Raw genomic sequence first — 17285 nt, forward strand, 5'->3', positions numbered from 1 at the left:
AGAAAATGATTCAAATTCATTTGTGTCAGTAATCCTAAAAACCTGTATCTGCATAATCCTCGGAATTTGCATAACGTTCCCTGTGTAACTCCTGTAACTCAATCTCCCTTTCTTCTTCTTTTCTAAGTTTATAGATCCTTTTCTTTTCTTTTAACTGCTTCTTTCTTTTATGCAACAAACAACCTATTTTTGTCAAAATAAAAATGAATACTATTATAATCAAAGGTGCTAAAATCTTGCCAAGAATTGAACTACCAATGTCATGAAACCAATTTTTAATTGCTTGGAATCTTTTTGAAAGTTTCCCTGTAAAATCATCTTCTTCTAAAGGAATTATCTCTGAATGCATTTGTGTAATGTTTTTAATGTACATCTCAATATTCTTACTTTCATCAGGTATATATGTGCAACAATGTTGTACATGTAAAATACCACAGACTCCTCCCTCTTTTGCTAGGAGTATGTCTAAAGCAAGGCGATCTTGTATTACCATGGATCTGATTGCAATTACTTCGACATTCACTAATTGGAATCCATCAGCTGTGTCTGTTGACAATCTGTCAACAATTGTGGATAATTTTCTAATTCTCCCTGCATTTAGCGTTATACCAACAAAAGGTATCACTGCTTGAAAAATATTTCCCAGAACTTCTGTAAAAGTTTCTCTTTTGACTCTATCTACATAATTATGAATTTTGAACAATCCTTCTGAATTTCTGTCAACATGAAACACTTTAGGAAAAACAATTCCCACATAACAAGTTCCATACCAATGGTCTGGAAGGTTGTAGTAGGCTTTGTCACCACAAACAAAATAAATTCCAGGGAAGATTGGATCTTTTCCACCTTTGAATCCCCAACCTCCCAAAATCTGATAAGTATCTTCACAGTTACTTGCACCTACAAAATAATTATCAAAAAGTGTATTATCTCTTCTAATGCAAAGCTTTCCACTAACTGGTTTGTCTATGTGAATTGCAACGTTTTCAAGCATTTTGCCATTTAATTTCTCATCCTCTTTTTGCCAAAATTTTGACTTAGTCTGCTTGACTAATTCATTTCTTTTGTAAATTGCTCTTCTCTCCTCAACCATATTCAAAAATTTCTTTCCTTCAGCACTTAATTTACATGTTAGATTATTCTTGTAAGCATACTCGTAAGTGAGTTCATTAGTAACAAGGAAAAATTCTCTCATTTGTTTGGCTTTCTTGTGCTTATTTAAAGCACCCTCAATCTTTATATTCGCAAAAATCTCGTCAAAATCTGAATAGTAATATTCTAAGCGTCCAGTTTGATAAAATAAGCTAGTTAACACACTACATGTTACACCATATGTAAGAGGAAGCATATTGTATGTCACTCCCTCAGAAACAGAAGCAGGTAACTTGACGCAGACATAGCAGTCTTTTGCATCCATTACCTTGACATATTCACTCAAAAGCTTTGTGAATGTATTACTTGAAAAATCACTAATAGATTTATCTTGATGAATGTTAGGTTGATGATCAATAACTTTAGCAGATGCACTATGTTTAGTTTGACTAACCAAAGCTTTGCTTGTCATGTTAACTTTGTGTAATTCTCTATTCATCTCTAATGGGATGATCACAGCTAAAACTAACCAGAGCAGAATTAAAATGAGCAGACACACCAGAGTCATCTTACAGCATCTCTTAAAAACAGAACACCTTGAAGTGCTCTCCTTAACATAAGGCATTTTTGGATAGTTTTGCCTCCAAATTAAAAACAAAATTTATTTTAAAATTTCTAAGAAATAAACTCTAATTTATTTATACCCCCCTTTTAAAATAATTTTATTTTTAAAACCCTAAACAAGATTTCTTCGACCTTATGTCATACATAAGATTTCTTCAACTAAACAGTTTTTCTTCGACCTTATGTCAACTAACAAATTTTCTTCAGCCTTTTGCCAAATTAAAATTTCTGTACTTCAATCATTGTCACTAATTTCCTCTATTTCGTTTTCTTCTTCACTACTACCATAAATGTCAATAACAGGTGGAATTACTAAATAAGTCCACTCAGGAGACTTGTATTTCTGGTTTGGTCTTACTATTCTTTTTCCTTTTCTCGACACCACTTCAATTTTTCTTCCAACTCCAACTTCTTTTCCAGGACTCTTTTGACTACTGATTTCTTCAACTTGCTCTTTAGGTTTCTTGATCAACCTGACTCTCAATCTTCCACCAGGCCAGTAGTCTGCTTTTCTCACATATTTCTTCTTTGGTTCAGAAGCATTTGATTCTTGCTTGTTATTGATTATAGTACTGCAGCGCTCCGCCTCGCTTCCCCTGCATTAATTTCAATATTTGTTGCTTGTAATTGATTATTGTACTGCAGCGCTTCGCCTCGCTTCCCCAGCATTAATTTCAATATCAGAGCGCGTTGACCCCCCGGCGCTGTGCTCTGCCCTCCCCTCCGCTGCCATTTTGCTTACTGTTTCTTGTTGTTGTCCTCGTAAGCCCGCCCCGCCTCCCAGCTGAGACGCCCTCCCACTTAGTATTTACAGCGCTCCCGTACCTGGAAGCGCTGTGATCCCCTCACTGCTGCTCGCTGAGAGGTCGCTCCCCTAGTCTCCCTGGAGAGACCTGGTATCGTTGTATTGCCTGCATTTCTTTGTAGCGCTTCACCTCGCTTCCACGTGTTGCTTGTAACTGATTATTGTACTATAGCGCTTCGCCTCGCTTCCACGTGTTGCTTGTTATTGATTATAGTACTGCAGCGCTCCGCCTCGCTTCCCCTGCATTAATTTCAATATTTGTTGCTTGTAATTGATTATTGTACTGCAGCGCTTCGCCTCGCTTCCCCAGCATTAATTTCAATATCAGAGCGCGTTGACCCCCCGGCGCTGTGCTCTGCCCTCCCCTCCGCTGCCATTTTGCTTACTGTTTCTTGTTGTTGTCCTCGTAAGCCCGCCCCGCCTCCCAGCTGAGACGCCCTCCCACTTAGTATTTACAGCGCTCCCGTACCTGGAAGCGCTGTGATCCCCTCACTGCTGCTCGCAGAGAGGTCGCTCCCCTAGTCTCCCTGGAGAGACCTGGTATCGTTGTATTGCCTGCATTTCTTTGTAGCGCTTCACCTCGCTTCCACGTGTTGCTTGTAACTGATTATTGTACTATAGCGCTTCGCCTCGCTTCCACGTGTTGCTTGTTATTGATTATAGTACTGCAGCGCTCCGCCTCGCTTCCCCTGCATTAATTTCAATATTTGTTGCTTGTAATTGATTATTGTACTGCAGCGCTTCGCCTCGCTTCCCCAGCATTAATTTCAATATCAGAGCGCGTTGACCCCCCGGCGCTGTGCTCTGCCCTCCCCTCCGCTGCCATTTTGCTTACTGTTTCTTGTTGTTGTCCTCGTAAGCCCGCCCCGCCTCCCAGCTGAGACGCCCTCCCACTTAGTATTTACAGCGCTCCCGTACCTGGAAGCGCTGTGATCCCCTCACTGCTGCTCGCTGAGAGGTCGCTCCCCTAGTCTCCCTGGAGAGACCTGGTATCGTTGTATTGCCTGCATTTCTTTGTAGCGCTTCACCTCGCTTCCACGTGTTGCTTGTAACTGATTATTGTACTATAGCGCTTCGCCTCGCTTCCACGTGTTGCTTGTTATTGATTATAGTACTGCAGCGCTCCGCCTCGCTTCCCCTGCATTAATTTCAATATTTGTTGCTTGTAATTGATTATTGTACTGCAGCGCTTCGCCTCGCTTCCCCAGCATTAATTTCAATATCAGAGCGCGTTGACCCCCCGGCGCTGTGCTCTGCCCTCCCCTCCGCTGCCATTTTGCTTACTGTTTCTTGTTGTTGTCCTCGTAAGCCCGCCCCGCCTCCCAGCTGAGACGCCCTCGCCCCTCCCCCTTCCCACCATCCATATATGACAGTTTCTCCCGCGCGCAGCGTTGACGCGCAGCGTTCGCGCCCCGTCCGCGCCGAAGGTGCGCCAAAGGTAAGCCCGTCTACGCCCGTCCGCGCCTGGACCGCGCCCAGCGCCAGACCCCCTGCCCCTCGCGCTGCCCAGCCTTCTCGCATTACCTACGATGCCGCCACCCTCCTAGCCCTCAACCCCGGTCGCGCCCCCAACTGCGTCCAAGCCGCTCCTGGACACACCCATGGACCTTTCTCTTGCTACTCCTGCAAATTCATCGGCTCCGACAACATCTCCGCTACGACCACACCACAGATTCCCGACCCCAATCACCTACAATGCATCCTCCTCAACACTCGATCGGTCCACAGGCACGCCATTGACCTATGGAATCTTTTAGACACCATCTCTCCAGACGTCGCCTTCCTAACTGAAACATGGATGAACGCCTCCTCCGCCCCAGACATCACCATTGCCATCCCCGAAGAATATAAGATCACACGCAAGGACCGTACCGGCCACACAGGAGGAGGAATCGCTATCGTCCATAAAAAATCAATCCACATCTCTACCAGCTCTGACGTCAACCTCGCCAACTCTGAACATCTTCACTTCCAGATCCACATCGACCCCAAGACCACACTCAGAGGCACCCTCCTTTACAGACCACCAGGACCCCGCGCAAGATTCAGTGAAGACATCACGGACTTCATCACTCCCCACGCGCTCCCCTCCAAAGATTACATCCTTCTGGGAGACCTCAACTTTCACCTTGAAAAGAACAACGACCGCAACACCGCCACCCTCCTGGACAACCTCGCAAACCTCGGACTTAAACAACTGGTCACTTCCCCCACCCACATCGCAGGTCACACACTCGACCCCATCTTCTCCTCCAGCAATCATGTCTCCTTCAGCCATACAACGGATCTCCTCTGGACTGACCACAGCTGCGTTCACTTCACCTACAACAAGCCTAAACCCATCATCCACCCCCAACCAACTCTACAAAGAAACTGGAACAAAATCACCATCGACCAGATCTCCTCATCGCTCCTCCTAAACACCCCAGCCCACTCTTCTAACCCAGACCAAGCCGCCGCCAACTTCACCCTATGGTTATCCAACACCGCCGACACCTTAGCACCACTGAAAAAACGTCATAGCAAACCTGGCAACAAGAAAGCCTCATGGTTCAACGATGATCTTAAGAAATCCAAGAAACTCTGCCGCTCCCTTGAAAAGACCTGGAAAAAAGACCCAACCACCAGCACCAAGGACGCCTTCAAAAACGCCACCCGATCACACCACCAACTAATCCGAAAGGCCAAGAAATCAGCATTCAAGGATCGACTAGACAACAACGCCCACAACAGCAAGGAACTATTCAACATCGTCAAGGAATTTACCAATCCCTCGGCCAACTCCAACGACATCACCCCCTCCCAAGCCCTCTGCGACTCCCTAGCCTCATTCTTCCACAACAAAATTGCAGACATCCACAACAGCTTCGACAACCAACCCGGAGACCATCCCACCCAACCAGATGATGAACACTCTCCCTCCTTGAACATCCTTAACGAATGGAACCCAATCTCCACTGAGGACACCATCCGCCTGATGAACTCCATCCACTCAGGATCCCCCACAGACCCATGTCCTCACCACATCTTCAACAAAGCAGACTCCGTCATAGCACCGCACCTCCGCGACGTCATCAACTGCTCCTTCAACTCCGCCACCTTCCCGGAAAGCTGGAAACACGCTGAACTCACCGCCCTTCTGAAAAAACCCACAGCAGACCCCACCGAACTCAAAAATTACCGCCCAATATCACTCCTTCCTTTCCCGGCCAAAGTCATCGAGAAAGCTGTCAACAACCAGCTCGCCGCATTCCTCGAAGCCAACAAATCCCTCGACTCCTCACAGTCTGGATTCCGAGCAAAACACAGCACCGAGACCGCCCTCATCGCAGCAACAGACGACATTCGAACTCTACTGGACAAGGGAGACACAGTCGCCCTCATCCTCCTCGACCTCTCTGCAGCCTTCGACACAGTCTGCCACAGCACCCTCTTACAACGCCTCAGAAACATCGGAATACAAGGAAAAGCACTTGAATGGATCACCTCGTTCCTCACCGGAAGAACCCAGAGAGTCCGCCTTCCACCATTCAAGTCCGAGGCCACTGAAGTCATTTGTGGCGTACCACAAGGATCCTCACTCAGTCCCACCCTCTTCAACGTATACATGAGCCCCCTCGCGGGCATCGCACGCCAACACAACCTCAACATAATTTCTTACGCGGATGACACTCAACTTATCCTATCTCTCACCAATGACCCCAGCACCGCCAAAACTAACCTACACGAAGGAATGAAAGAAGTTGCCGAATGGATGAAACACAGCCGTCTGAAACTGAACTCAGATAAAACAGAAGTCCTCATCTTAGGTTCATCCCCCTCTGCATGGGACGACTCTTGGTGGCCGGAAGCTCTTGGAAAAGCACCCATCCCGACAGACCACGCACGAAACCTAGGCGTTATCCTGGATTCTTCACTTTCAATGAACAGACAAGTCAGCGCCGTATCCTCATCCTGCTTCAACATTCTTCGCATGCTCAAAAAAACATTTCGCTGGATCCCCACCGAAACCAGAAAAACAGTCACCCATGCTCTGGTCACGAGCCGACTGGACTACGGAAACACCCTCTACGCAGGTACTACCGCTAAACTCCAGAAGAAACTCCAACGAATCCAAAACGCCTCAGCCAGAATCATATTAGACATCCCGCGTAACGAACACATCTCTGGTCACCTGAAAGACCTCCACTGGCTACCTGTCAATAAGAGGATCACTTTCCGACTACTGACCCACGCACACAAATCACTCTACGACATCGGACCAGAATGCCTCAACTCACGACTGTCCTTCTACACCCCCCCCCGCCAACTACGTTCTTCCAGCCAAGCCCTCGCCACTGTACCTCGCATCAACAAGTCAACCATGGGAGGCAGATCCTTCTCATACCTGGCTGCTAAAACGTGGAACTCACTCCCCAACTACCTTCGCCTCACCCAGAACCACCTAGCATTCAGAAAGCAACTTAAAACGTGGATATTTGACAAGTAACCCTCCTCCCCTCCCTAAGCGCCTTGAGACCCTATGGGTATGTAGTGCGCTATATAAATTCTTTGATTTGACTTGACTTGACTTGACTTCCAAGCCCTTTTCTTTCTGTTTTCACTTTCACCATCCACGTCACTTTCTTCAGTTTCGTAGTCTGAAATTTCAATTGACTCAGGAACTTCTCTATTCGGCAGTTTTACTCCTTCAGGAACACCTCTCTGATCTCCAATACTGGTACTTGGTAATTCTTCTTCTTCTTCAATTACCTCCAACTTCCCAGACTTTGGATTTCTGTTCCTTACTCCAGAGCTTGTTTTCTGCTTTTCGATACTCTCCTGGTCTGAAACTTCTTTTTGTTTCGCTTCTCTGTCTTTAACAGAAACAACTGAATCCTCAGTTATCTTTCCTTTTAATAGATTCTCTTCACCTTCAGAATCTATTTCAATAATTTCCAAGTCTTTTCTTGTTAAATTGTCATTCACAGACACAGGTTCCAGATGTCGACCTTCCTGTCGATCTTCAGAATCTGGATTTATTTCACCTTCTGCTTCAGAATCAGAATCATCTGTAGTATCACTTTCAACATCAGAACTCTCAGGAGTTGGTACTGGAATAGTATGACTAGGATGAATCCAACGTTTCAATCCTTTGCATTTTACAGCATTAGTAGTGATCAAAATTATTTGCCTAGGCTTCTGCCATCTAGGAGCCAGACAATTTCTTCTTTGATGTACTTTTGTTCTGACCCAATCACCAGGCCTCAGGTCATGTGTCAAAACTTTTTCATTTGATTGTGCTTCAGTTCCCACCTGATTAGATACAGAAGTCACTATATCAGATAACCTTTTACAGTAATCCAAAATAGCACTGTCATTTATGCTCAACAGTTTACCTATAGGTACAAAAGCTTGCCTCATAACTCTTCCCGTTAAAATTTCATGAGGACTCAAACCTGTCTTTTTATCTGGTGTACTTCTTAATGACATTAAAACAAGTGGAAGAGCATCTGTCCACTTTACACCTGTTTCAAGACACATTTTTCCAATTCTGTTTTAAATTGTTCCATTAATCTGCTCAACTACCCCAGATGCCTCTGGTCTGTATGCACAGTGTATCTTCTGCTCAATGCTCAAAGCTTCACAAATTAACTTCATCAGTTTGTTATCAAAATGGCTTCCTCCATCACTCTCAATAGTGACTGGAAAACCGTACCTTGGGATAATTTCTCTGAGCAGCAGTTTTGCTACTGTAATTGAATCACAATGTCGTGTAGGAAATGCTTCTACCCATCTTGAAAATAAACAAACAATCACAAGAACATATTTTAAGCAATTGTGTAAGGGCATTTCAATGAAATCCATCTGTAACCTGGTAAAAGGACCACCCTCTCGACCAATTATTCCTGTCCCTACCAATGATTTTCTGTTTGGATTCATTTGTTGGCATGATAAACACCTTTGACAAAAAGATTCTGCAATTGTTCTGAATTTAGTATTGAACCAAGTCTCTCGGAAAAGTCTGACCATAGAATCTCTTCCAAGATGTGCCGGACCATGATATAATCTGGCCATATCAGCAATCAAACAATTTGGTAAGACCACTCTGCCATCTTTGTAAACCCACACTCCATCTTCATCACGTGGTCTACAATCTGATCTTAACCACAGATCTTTTTCCTCATCATCTGCTTCATTTTGTAAGTCTCTAATCTCATGCCATGTTTCTACAACCGTTGTTAGCATTAATGAATTTGAATCAGTTTCTTTACTCCTTTCCCGATTGTATGCATAACCTTTTCTTGCACAAAATTTTGCTGTTTCATCTGCAAAGGCATTGCCTTTTGAGATATAATCAACTCCTTTAGTGTGCGCTGCACACTTGACAATTGCGATTTCTTTCGGCAATTGTATTGCTTCAATTAATCTCCTTATGAAAACTGCATTTTTAATCGGTGACCCTGCTGATGTCATATAGCCTCTCTGAGACCAGAGTTGTCCATAATCATGTACAACTCCATATCCATACTGACTATCAGTAATGATGGTAACTCTTATATCCTTTGATATTTCACAAGCACGAATCAAAGCAATCAATTCAGCCACTTGTGCTGATCGAACTCCTTCAAGACATGATGCTTCTTCAACATCTGCAACTGTACAGACTGAATATGAGGCTTTCAAGACACCTCCTTCAGATCTCAAACATGAGCCATCTACAAAGTAGACAAAATCTGATTCAGATAAAGGTCTATCTTTGATATCATGTCTTGGTTTCGTGCAAAATTCCATAACATCTAAACATTCATGTTCTGTTTCAATGTCATCAATGATCTCAGAATCAGGCAGTAATGTAGAAGGATTCAGATTCAAACATCTTGAAATCGAAACATTATCTGCTCCTAGTATGATTTTCTCATACTTTGTCAATCTGCTGCTTGTCAAATGCTGAGTTTTACCTCTTGTCAGCAATATTTCAACTGAATGAGGCACAAAAACTTTCACAGGAAATCCCATAATGATTCCTTCACTCTGTTCAAGACTAACACTTGTAGCTGCAACTGCTTTTAAGCAACCTGGTAATGCTTTTGCAATGGGATCAAGTACTGCAGAGAAGTATGCAATAGGTTTCTTTAAATTCCCATGTCTCTGAATCAATACAGACAATGCACATCCTTCTCTCTCACTACAGTACAGTTCGAAATCTTTCTCATAATTCGGCATACCTAAAGCAGGAGCTTGGCATAAGCTCTTTTTCAAATTCTCAAAAGATTCCATCTCAACTTCATTGAGAATAATCGGATCTTTTACATCAGACTTTGTCAGTCTCTGTAGTGGTTTTGCAATTACTGAAAATCCACTTATCCATTGTCGACAGTAACCAACCATTCCCAAGAACATTCTGACTTGTCTCTGTGTCCTTGGAGGTTGCATTGCTTGAATCATTTTAATTCTCTCAATTGTCACTTGCCTTTTTCCCTTTGCAATTCTGTGACCAAGATATTTTACTTCTTGCTTGCAAAACTGTAATTTTCCTGGAGATACTTTATGTCCCTCTTCTGCAAGGCGATTTAACAGTATTATTGTGTCTGTCACACAATTTTCTCTTGTCTTTGCAGCTATCAACAAGTCGTCAATATACTGCACCAACGTAGACCTACCAGGTAAGTCCAGGTTTTCCAAAGATCTTTTTAACAACTCATTAAAGATTGAAGGACTTTCTGTATAGCCCTGAGGGATTCTAGACCATCCGAGGGTCTTACCTTGGAATCTGAAAGCAAAGATTTCATAACTGTCTGGATGTAAAGGAACAGTAGAGAATGCATTGCAAAGATCAATGACAGTGTACCATTCAGCATCATGTGGAATCTGGTACAGAATTACTGCTGGATTTGGAACCACAGGACAACATGGAACAACGATTTGATTAACCTTTCTCAAATCTTGTACGATCCTAAATGTTCCATTTGACTTTTTGACTCCCATAATTGGTGAATTACAAGGACTACTCTCCATTTCTTTTAATACACCTTGTTTGATTAATTTTTCAATTATAGGCGTAATACCTTCAATTGTTTCTGCTTTCATTTTATACTGTGGAATGTTAGGAAATTCTATTCCCTGTTTTAATGTAATTTTTACTGGATCTACGTTTTTCATCAGACCCATCTCATTCCCAGTAAAATCCCATATATCAGATTTCACTGTTTCCTTGAGCTCTTCAGGCAAATCTTTCTTTTCAAATGTAGGAAACAATTTTGTTTCTTCTGCTTCCATCATCATCATTGTCATTCTGTATAAACCATCTTCCTCCATTGTTTGTAACTCAACTCCATCAGGAGAACAATATATTCTGCAATTCATTTTACACAGAATGTCTCTGCCTAATAAATTTACTGGACTACTATTACAAACCACAAATCTGTGTTTGTCTCTATAATTTCCAATTTCAACTGGAACTGGATCAGTTAAATCAGTTTTAATTTGTTGATTGCTTACTCCAACAACTTGGATGGTATCCCCAGAGAGAGGTAGGTTTTCAATTTCCACTGATCTAACAGTAGAACGGGTAGCACCAGTGTCCACTAGAAAAGTGATGTCTACATCGTTAACTTTCCCGTTTACAAATGGACCAGACTGGTCAACCTCAAGAGTGGCTCCAACAACACACTCTTCCTCCTCTCTCGGGCACCGTCAGCAATAATCATCAGAATCACTGTCTTGGCTTTCTGTTAACAAAAATTGTTGTGAAGCATTTTGCATTTGCACCCTTTGTTGCTTTTGCTGTTTTTGCGGTTTTATTACCTGTTCATTTCCCTGAAATCCCACACTTGAATTATATTTTTGAACTCCCCCACAATTCGGAAATGGTGGTTGTGGCAATTGATCCTGACGGTTATTCACCTGTTGCTGTTGCTGTCGTTGAATGTTTAACTCGTTTAACCCCTGTTGCATCTGTAGCTGTTGCTGCAGGTCAACACCATTCTGCATCTGTGGATTTAATAAGGGATTCTTTAAGTTTTTAGGAGGTTTAGGACACTCGTCTCTCCAATGTCCATATTCACCACAATTAAAACAAGGTAATCTTTGTTTCATCTCCTCAATCTTTGGGCTAAATTTTCTTGTAAAAATATTACCTTTAAGCTTTCCTTGTATCTGATTCGTGTTTCCAGTTTGAACGAAATTTGTGTTCTTATTACCCATGCTGGCAATTTGTTGCTCAGCCACTTTTACCTGAGCCCACATGGCTTTTTCTTTGAGCTTCTTTTGTCTCACTTCCAACTCATCACTGCAATACTTAGCTTTTCTCAGAATATCATCCACAGAAAGTGATTGCCATCCTACAATGCTATTCCTGATCATGTCTGCAATTTCAGGTTTTAGTCCATAAACAAATCTATAGACAAAATGACTCATATCCTTTTCATCCAATTTTTCATAGCCACTGTATTGTTTAAAAATTAACAGTAACCTCTCATAAAAAGAATGAACTGATTCTTTTGTTTCCTGATTTGTCCTTTCTATTTTAACCCAATCAACTTCTTTGGGTGGAATTTTGTTTTTCATCCAAACAATTACTTTTTCGTAAAAATCCATTACAAGAGGATTTGGAGCACCTGTTTCTTTAATACGCTCAGGTTCTGTTTTTGGCCAACTTATTGATATTTTACATTCTGTCCAAAGATCTGATGGAACGACAATGTCGAAAAATCCATCTAAATCAATCCACAGAACTTTTGACACTTTGATAAACCTATCCACTTGTCTATACCACTCTACTGGTTTCTCCCTCAATTTTGGAAAGTCATTTGTGAATAGCAGTATGTCTTGTCTTGACCAAGGGACATGAACATATCCTCCACCTGCAATCTCTCTCATTGGAAATTGTTTTGACAATTTTTCCAATCTTTCATCTTCCTTCTTTTTCGTCCATTTTACTCTCCATTTATTGAGTTCTCCCAGCTTTTTGATGTAAACAATCAAATCTTTTATATGCAGTATTCTTCCCATTGAGTTCAAACTCTCAATGTCACTTTCTGAAAAGTCTAGTCTGTAATGCTTTGCAAAATTCTTTTGTTTACTCACATCAATTTCAAGTTCCGCTGCTAGTTCCTCTAACTGATCATATTTATTTTTAGTTTTCCACTGAATACTTTTACAAATGAACAGTAGTTCATCATCTCGATAATAATTCAAACTATCTGGACCAATTGTTCCAATTATTAATTCTTCAATATTTGCTTTTAATTTAGCCACATCAAGTTTCGGAGTGGTCACTCTAACTTCAGGACTCCCTACATCTGAAATAGCACCCATTGGTGTTTTTGGAGATAAATCCTCATTAAAGGTTAAATCTGGCATTCTCGATCTCGAAGAGTTTATTTCAGATATGTCTGAGTAAAATTTTTCAGCAACCTTTTGAATTTCTGCATTTAAAGGAATAGTTAACCTTGTCTTGTTTGATTCTCTTTGGTCAAATACAGGTTGAACAGGACCAATCGTTACTGGAACTGTCACAGCTTCCATGCTTTTTGTCATTCGTCTAATTAATTCTCCCTTAGATTTAAAATATTCAGCAGAATCAACAGCCTCAACATTTCTTGTTTCCCTTGCATAGTCTTTTGGAGCTTCCCTTGCTCTTGGAGTCATTGCAAAATGTCTACCTTCATTTCGAGCATTATCAAATTCTGGTCTTCTTGGAGTTTCAATAATTTCACAATTATTTGGATAAAGTTTTGGAGTTTCATTAATTGGAGGTGCACTCGGTGAAGTTTCAGTAGAAACCACCGGAGTAGACCATGATCTAGGAGGTCTCAAAGGTTGATTCTTTCTAGCTGTAGTGTATATTTCTTCCATAACTGCATCTTCAGATTCACTTTCTATAGATTTCCCAGCAGGAGTACCCATAACCATTTCCTGTATTAAATACAATCCTTCACTCATGTTTCCCTGCCTCCACATTCTCAACCTGTCTTCATGAGTATCTCTTCTCCAAGCTGGAGTTTTAGAAGGTCTTTTAATTCCACTAGCTTCTCTTTGTAACTGATACATCTCATCTTCCCACTCAACTAAAGCTTCAAATTGAGTTGGTCTCGGTTTTGGAATAAGAGCATTCATTTTCTCTCGTAAATTTCTCAAGACTTTTACATTAAATGAACCATCATCAGGCCAAGTTAAAACACCGTCGTTTTTAGTATAGCGTTTCCAGTTATCAAACCATAAAACGGTATGATATCCATATTCACCTTCCATGTACGCTGCAGGCGTTTTATACTTATGAAGTAATTTACCACCTCGCGTTTCGATTTTCTTGTCAGGTGAAAATAAATTTTTAAACTTCTGAAATAATGTTGGCTTTTTCTCAACATGTTTAAAATGATAACTCATTGTTAAGAGTTAAATCTAATTCACAAAATCGTTCGTAAAATATTTCCGGGATGTTCCGCAAAGCAACCAATCCGTGCGCGAAACACACCAACAAACCAATGACAGTTGAGCTACGTCACTTTTCTGCTCAACTAATAAAAATGTTTTTCTGAAGGACCAATCAGCTTACAGGTCGTCAGAGACTCGAGAGCCAATCAGAGTACAGTCTGTGACGTAGGTTACCCAATCCCAGCGCGGCTCTGTGACGTACACAGTAGCTGTGGTTTCTCGCTTCTCACTCTTAGCGCTTACCCCTCCTTCACAAAATCTTTTCACAGCGCCATTTTAAGAACACTTTTCAGTGTAAATTAATTCTTAAACAATGACAATAAGGACTCATCTGTTTGTTTCACTATTTAGGATAGTTTACATACATTCAAGTATCCACACTTCGGAATAGTCGGCGCTATTCACACTAAGGATAATTTTCAATTGTCAGTAGAGTAACTCTTACCCCACCCTTCTAACACGTAAAATTATGAACTTGTTTTCCTCTGAACGCACCGCGAAGTGACAGTTCTAAGAGTTCCACTTGAACATAAATTACAAATCAAACTCGCACTTTCACACGGAAAAATTCCCTAAATTCAAACACACATGAAATCCGTATAGGACTCTCACCTGTTTATAGAAATCATGCACCGTTAGCAAAATAACGACGTTATCCGTACAGGGCTCTCACCTGTTTATAGATATAAAACATGTATCCCTACAGGACTCTAACCTGTTTATAGATAATCATGCACCGACGCTACTCTGCCCTTCATTCAAGCTCGGATATAACTAATACTCTTATCACAGTGAGTTTTATGGAAGGCGCTTTGTCCCTATTCTCATGCTGCTCTAATTTCTTAGAAAACCCTCACTTTACAAGATTCACACCTAGCCCTAACACTGTGCTGCACGGCGACAACACTATGGTACACGGCGATACCACTTGTGATACTCGGCGATATCACTGCAAACAGAACAGATGACTTGCGTGACTAATTTCTCGCCACACAATCTATACCGGTATAGCTTACAGATAGCACGAAAAACAAACTCAACATGTGTTAAAATATCGATCCTATTTCCATACCATAACACTTTAGTAACCCTTAGCAACCAACATATTACCTTGGTTACCCTTAGCAACCATCAATTTCTGCTACCAGAGAATTGATCCAGCGGCCTATAGAAAATATATCATAAACAACGCTACCCAACTTCATAACCTATAAACAAAATTCTACACTAATTTATGGACCCATTTATAAACATGACATATTTGGGCCTACTGAATCAGGTGGTCAGATTAAATCTATATACACTTATTTACAAACTATATACAATTTATACATCTGTGGAAGGAATATTGTCATTATAACAATTCCTAAATATTTAAACGACCACCATTTGCAATGTAATCTAGCTAATGGTAACCTGCACTTCTGAATAATCAAGACCAGCTTGTTTGTCAAAAGTAAGAATTTTATTTACTAAATTATGGTATTTCAAAATGTAATTTTATAAATGTAATTTTATTAGCATTAAAGTAAGCATAGTTGAAAAGCTTCATGAGAAAAATACAGTTTAAGTAAGAAATTCAAAGTTTAAGTAAAGTTTTTATAGTTTAGCATTTCTAAAGTCTAAGTCCCTAACTAAGCTAAATAAATGGAAAATAAAGTAAAGTTCTTTGAGGATTCTTACGTGCTCCACGCAAAGTCCAGCAGCACTTCACCCTCATCGGAAAGTCAGAAAGCAGCAGCCAGCCCATCCCTAAGGGCATGACTTTTTATACCTTTCTATGCTAGCTAATCTAAGCGAAGGAAAGTTTTCATAAATCCACGATGTCCCATTGGTTGAGAGTGACAAGTGACATGTCACCCATATTTCAAAACTTCCATTAGGTCACATTTCTTAAAAACCATTGTCTTTTCCGAATGCAACCAGGAGCTTCCTTGGTTTGCAACAATTGTAAAATAATGTTCTCACAGTGTTCATTTCACTTCCGCGGGTGCCAAGTTAGAGCTGGCAAAATTGTCCTTTATCACCGATTTCCGACCTTGGCCACGTCTGACAGAATGATGACAGCACGTCAGATTTACTTAGTGAATGCAGCTTTGACGAACACTTTTTCAGAATGGGCATCTCGTGACTTTTGCAGAAGTAAAATTCAGCTTTAGCAAACTCGAGCAAACTAGGCCCAAAAGCAGGCAACTTATGTTTTCTAGTAATAAACAAACACAAGAAAAGTATTAATGTAAGAAATAATGTTGATTCTGTATCCACCCTAAGTTTACTAATTAATTAACCCTCCCAATTAGTCTAATGTTACCTAGCAAATGCAAACAATTAAAGCAGCGTTTATATCTACCAATCTTCATGAATCCATGAACTTATGTGCACCTAGAATAGTAGAAATGACATCACATAGACAAGGAAAAGCAAAATAAGCACATGCCTCTTTTAGGTTTGCTGCGGTTAGTAATGACAAAAACGAAAACAACAATTATTTTTTTATTTTGCACGAACAAAAAGATGCAACACTTATGCACGTTTATGAGCACACATGTTAGTCCCCCCATGTGTAAAAATTAATCTAAATTGAATTAGCACAACACATCACAAATCATTAATATTATTATTCATGTTATGGAAATATGACTTTGCGAGTTTAAACAAAATTCTGTTTTCTATCTCGCTCCATCACGCGCAACACCCATTGGGCTCACGGGGCTTCAGCCCCCCCCCCCCGTCGTATGTGTCAGCCCGGGCTGACACGTCTTCGCAGGCAGGCGATCATCTCATTGCAGCCGCACCGAGTACTTAACAGGTCTTTAAAAGTCCATTAATGGTAAATGAGGCTTTTGTTGTGTGTTCGCCCATTCTTACAGCCACTCTGTCTGTGGTTGGAAGAATTAGCCCCCCCCCCCCGGAAATATTTTTCAGTCCCCCCCCCCCCCCCCGAAATTTGGCTCTAGTTGCCCGCCTGGTAGCGAGTATCTCCCATACAGATTCATATTATAAACTGAACTGACCTGTCCCTGTTGGACTTCTAAGGGAGAGGGTGGGGATGTGCCGCTTGCTTGCCTTTTAGGCAAGGCAGGGTTACTTACGTCAGAGCATGCCCGGCGCCGATACCGAGCCATTTGTTGAGTGAGACTGAGATCAGTGCAGACCACCATGCACACCACCACCTGAAACTAAACTGCGTTTCGTGGGGAACGGAAGTGAAGAACCAAGTAAGTGAAAGTTAATCTAATTTATGCGCGGCCACGCGCCATGTTTGGACTACAACAGCGGCTGTGCAGGGTCGGACACGCCGACACCGGGCAGGGCCTTGGCTTTTTAAAAATTTACTAGCAGTAAC

The sequence above is a fragment of the Lissotriton helveticus genome, chromosome 4_1, assembly GCF_964261635.1.
Source record: "Lissotriton helveticus chromosome 4_1, aLisHel1.1, whole genome shotgun sequence".
Taxonomy (NCBI): Eukaryota; Metazoa; Chordata; class Amphibia; order Caudata; family Salamandridae; genus Lissotriton; species Lissotriton helveticus.